This window comes from Triticum urartu, chromosome 4A (assembly GCF_056163025.1).
Source record: "Triticum urartu cultivar PI428250 chromosome 4A, HENAU_Tu73, whole genome shotgun sequence".
NCBI classification, from domain to species: Eukaryota; Viridiplantae; Streptophyta; class Magnoliopsida; order Poales; family Poaceae; genus Triticum; species Triticum urartu.
In genome coordinates, this window is record NC_141876.1 from 604,376,365 (window position 1) to 604,382,158 (window position 5,794).

Sequence of the window (5,794 nt, forward strand, 5' to 3'; positions counted from 1 at the left end):
TTTTTACTTCGCACATTATGAAAGTGCATACTTTTTTGTATAAGATTGGTCAAAGTAGAGATACTTTGACTGCAGACAAAACTTGTATGCAGACTAGAAAGGACCGGAGGGAGTACATGTGAAACTGCTGCAAACGAGGTGATCATCCTGGGAATAATGCTAGTACATATTGTTTTGCATGTTCATCCAATGCTAGTGATACATGAATTCGAACTAATCAAAATAAATTCATTCATACACGGCCGGATTTCATATAAACATGCCAGATTTCATTACATTTCATAGATTCTTCAACTAAAAAGGGGTGCGCTGGAGGTATAATTAATTAACCGAAGCTACCCACCTGTGTCCCGCTGAGCCGAACAAAAGCTTCAGTGACTTAGCTGCAGGTGCAGTTGCGTAACTGACATGTGGCCTATTGGGCCCACGTGTCAGTCAGCCAACTGCACCAGCAGTTAAGTAGAAGCAGCGTTATTCTCCAGCAGAACTCTCCGACTCCACGTCGCCGCCAAGAAGCTAACCGGCCGTCAATGGTCAACCCGCCTAGCTTGGCTTCAACAGGAGGGTGGCAGCGGTGGCCTTACTTGGACCCGAGCGGCGGCGACCTATTGTGTTCTACTCTTCCTTGTTTTCTGTGTGGCGCGGCCTCGTTGGCAGCGGGGCCGGGCCTCGGCAGAGCCGGCGATGTCCTCTGTCTTGTTGCCGGCGGGCGGCGCCTCAGCGGAGCGGTGGGAATCCTCCCCCGTGTTGCCGGTAGGGTGGGGCCTCGGCTGAGCCGGCGATGTCCTCTGCCTCGTTGTTGGCCGGGCGGGGCCTCGGCGGAGCCGGCGGTGTCCTCTGCCTCGTTGTTGGCGCCGTGGGGCCTCGGCGGAGCAGGGCCTCATCGACGCCAGTGGAGCAGGGACTCGTCGGAGCCGGCATTGTCCTCTGCTTCGTCCTTGGTCTCGCCAAAGAGCGCCTCGCCCGCTTCATCGCCCTCTTTGCTAGCCTCTTTGTAGGCGGCCGCAGCCTCCGCCACCTGCATGCGCTCCCGCCAGCGCTCGAGGCGGTCCTTGCGGGCAGAGCGGTACGAGTCGAGCAACGCCTCCTGCTCTGCCCGCTCCGCGGCGATCCGCTTCTCCGCCTGCAGGTGCTCCTGGAGGAGATGGTGGTTGTAGGCGGCGTCGACCTGCACCTCCTGGAACCGCTCCTGAGGCATCTGCCTCACACTGTCCATATATTGGGCACGGGCCTCGCCGATGGTCATGGTGCAATGCACCGGTGAGGATGGCGCGGAGGAGGGGGCTGGCGCCGGATCGTCGACTACCATGTTCTCCATTGGGACGTCGTCGTCCTCTGGCTGCCTGTAGGCCAGCGGGTCAGCAGCAATGGCTGCCATCTCCTTGTGGTCCTCGTCCGCCCATCCCGAAGAGCGCTGGAGCGCGAGGAAGCCATGGTGGGCAGTAGTGGTGTGGATAGGAGAAAGGGAACGTATGCGGATGACTGGGGCTATGGCCGTCGCAATAGTTTATATAGCAATGGTGGGTGGGCGGAGGGACGGACGTGTGGCGCCGGAGTAGCCGCCTCGGCAACCGCGTACCATTAATGTGGGCGGCAGATGGATGGACGGACGACACTTGTGTCGTTTGAAGGCGGAGCAATCGCCTGCACAGGGAAGCGGGGCGGGCGGCGTTGACTGTTTCGGGCGGAAAGTGCGCGCGGGCGAGGAGATGACTTTACTTGGAGAGGATGACAATGGGGACCCACCAGGTCCATAGCCTCACGTACGCAAGTGCCTCCTTATTATATATATATGTGTTTGTATAAAACTATACTCCCTCCGTCTAGGTGAATAAGTCGTATTAGAAGGTGCATCACGACCTAGGTGCAAGCAGATTGGTGGAAAAGAAGAATATTTCTCTCTTCTAAACACAACATTTAATCACAGCAGTTAAGAGGATGCCTTATTAGCTACCCATGCAGGCCATCGTAATCATGCAAAGCGCTTTTATTTCTTGCCTAATAACCGCATGGACGTGCTGCATGCAATGGTCCTTGCCCGAGCAAAAAAAAGGGAGGAAAGGGGTTTCCACGGGAGACAACGAGGCAGAGGTGGAAGCGCTTGCTGGAGTTATTTATTTTGCTTCCCCCTGGTTTCCTGACATCACGGTCCCACACCATTGTCAACCTATATAGTATAGTCAATAAACAAGAGAATTGCACAAGAAGCGGCCGACAGCTGGGACCAAGCAGCTCGAGCAATATTTGTGTTTTTGAGGTGTGAGCACTGCAGAGTTTTTCGATGTTTAGCCCAGACATTAATTTTTCTCCTCTGAACAACAACGAAAACATCACTGCAGGTATTAACTGGGTGGGCTGTGGCCCGTCTAGCCCAGGCCAGATATCCAGCCCAGATATTAATTTTTTCAAGCTGAAAATGGCTAGCCCAGCTATACTTTTTTTTAGGAATACCCAGGCAAGGTCAAGTTGTTATTCTCCGCCCCGCTGGGCTGCAAATCTTTCCTAGGAGGGATGCATTAGGCTTAACAAGACAATGGGCTTTAAGAAATAATAAGTGGGATGTAATTATAAAAACCGGGCAGTAACTATAAAAAAATGCACCAAACACGTGATTACTTTATAAAATATTGTTTTTGGATATTGAAAATTTTAATTTCTTAATTGTTGCGAGCGCAATGTTTCGTTGTATTTTTACATAATATAAATTTATATTGAAATTGTATTTAATCTGACTAGAAATTTCGGGATAAAAATATTTCGGATCCCATAAAAATGTGGGAAATTTTATTGAATCCTGTTTTGAACAGTTGGTTGAAATGGGCTATACTTTTAACAAACTGTAAATGGGCTGTAGTAAAATCCATTAGAATTCAAAAATGGGATACAGATTCTTACAAATCTCAAATGGGCTATAAGTTCTCTGCTACACACTTCTGGCCTTACTAAGTTGACGCGTCCAAACAGAGTTGACGCGTATGCAAGGCTTTGTCAACTTATAGTTAACACATGGTTCTAGCAGCAGTGGCCGTTGGATGTCCATCCAACGGATGCCGTGCTTCTTCTTCAATCTCGGATATTCTAGCTTCACCCGCCCAAAAAATGATTCCTCCCCCTGACATCTGGGGCGCACCGTTTCGGAAGATGACCTGTGAGCCTACTAAGTTGACGTACCAAGGGCTTTGTCAACTTAGTCAATATAAACGATTCTAGCTGCAGTGACCGTACGATGTCCATCCAACGGCCGTAGTGCTTCTTCAACCTCTGGTCTTCTTGCTCCAGCCACCCAAAGCAGCGCCGGTCGTGCCGCCTGCTCCTGCCTCCCGTGGCCGGCTGTGCTGCCGTGGAGGCCTCACCGCCCCCTACTATTCCCACCGCTGTCCAGGCCCTGCGGCGACGGCAGCCTCACACCGCAGCCGAATGAGTGAACCCTCATACTCCTCTCCGCGTGGGCATCCACTGCCACGGCTTCACTGGCTCCGCGTCGTCCCCTTCCTAGGCCTCGCCGTCATCCACCGCCCTGGTGCTCTCGGCACGGCGTGGTCAACGTGGAAGGAACGACTTCCATCGGACGCGGACTGTATGTGGAGAGGCTGACAGCTGGGTCCACGGCGACAGCAAGGAAGTGCCTCTAGGAACATATCAAAAATAAAATAGGGGAGCTAAACGCGAGCTATTGATCTACAACATAGATATGCTAATACTACCAGGACTAAGTTCATGATAAATTAAAGTTCAATTAATCATATTACTTAAGAACTCCCACTTAGATAGACATCCCTCTAATCCTCTAAGTGATCACGTGATCCAAATCAACTAAACCATGTCCGATCATCACGTGAGATGGAGTAGTTTCAATGGTGAACATCACTATGTTGATCATATCTACTATATGATTCACGCTTGAGCTTTCGGTCTCCGTGTTCAGAGGCCATATCTGTATATGCTTGGCTCGTCAAGTATAACCTGAGTATTCCGCGTGTGCAACTGTTTTGCACCCGTTGTATTTGAACGTAGAGCCTATCACACCCGATCATCACGTGGTGTCTCAGCACGAAGAACTTTCACAACGGTGCATACTCAGGGAGAACACTTCTTGATAATTAGTGAGAGATCATCTTAAAATACTACCGTTAATCAAAGCAAGATAAGATGCATAAAAGATAAACATCACATGCAATCAATATAAGTGACATGATATGGCCATCATCATCTTGTGCTTGCAATCTCCATCTTCGAAGCACCGTCATGATCACCATCGTCACCGGCGCGACACCTTGATCTCCATCGTAGCATCGTTGTCGTCTCGCCAATCTTATGCTTCCACGACTATCGCTACCGCTTAGTGATAAAGTAAAGCATTACAGCGCAATTGCATTGCATACAATAAAGCGACAACCATATGGCTCCTGCCAGTTGCCGATAACTTAGTTACAAAACATCATCATCTTATACAATAAAATTTAGCATCATGTCTTGACCATATCACATCACAACATGCCCTGCAAAAACAAGTTAGACGTCCTCTACTTTGTTGTTGCAAGTTTTACGTGGCTGCTACGGGTTTAGCAAGAACCGTTCTTACCTACGCATCAAAACCACAACGATAGTTTGTCAAGTTGGTGCTGTTTTAACCTTCGCAGGGACCGGGCATAGCCACACTTGGTTCAACTAAAGTTGGAGAAACTGACACCCGCTAGCCACCTTTGTGCAAAGCACGTCGGGAGAATCGGTCTCGCGTAAGCGTACGCGTAATGTCGGTCCGGGCCGCTTCGTCTAACAATACCGCCGAACCAAAGTATGACATGCTGGTAAGCAGTATGACTTATATCGCCCACAACTCACTTGTGTTTTACTCGTGCATATAACATCGACGCATAAAACCTAGGCTCGGATGCCACTGTTGGGGAACGTAGTAATTTCAACAGTTTTCCTACGCACACGCAAGATCATGGTGATGCATAGCAATGAGAGGGGAGAGTGTGATCTACGTACCCTTGTAGACCGACAGAGGAAGCGTTATGACAACGCGGTTGATGTAGTCGTACGTCTTCACGGCCCGACCGATCAAGCACCGAAACTACAGCACCTCCGAGTTCTAGCACAGGTTCAACTCGATGACGATCCCCGGACTCCGATCCAGCAAAGTGTCGGGGAAGAGTTCCATCAGCACGACGGCGTGGTGACGATCTTGATGTTCTACTGTCGCAGGGCTTCGCCTAAGCACCACTACGATATTATCAAGGACTATGGTGGAAGGGGGCACCGCACACGGCTAAGAGCACGATCTTAGAGATCAACTTGTGTGTCTAGGGGTGCCCCCTACCCCCGTATATAAAGGAGCCAAGGGGGGGGGGGTGCGGCCGGCCCTAGGCGGAGGCGCGCAGGAGGAGTCCTACTCCCGTAGGACTCCTACCGGGAGTAGGACTCCCCTCCCTTTTCCCTAGTTGGATTAGGACTTGTGGGGGAAGGAGGAGAGGGAAGAAAGGAAAGGGGGGGGGGGCGCCGCCCCCTCCTTATCCAATTCGGACTTGGGGGGGGGGGGGAGGGGCGCGCGGCAGCCCCTAGGCCTCCTCTCCTCTTCCTCCACTAGGCCCATTAAGGCCCATTAGGTTACCGGGGGGTTCCGGTAACCTCCCGGTACTCCGGAAAAATGCCGATTTCACCCGGAACACTTCCGATGTCCAAACATAGGCTTCCAATATATCAATCTTTATGTCTCGACCATTTCGAGACTCCTCGTCATGTCCGTGATCACATCCGGGACTCCGAACTAACTTCGGTACATCAAAACTCA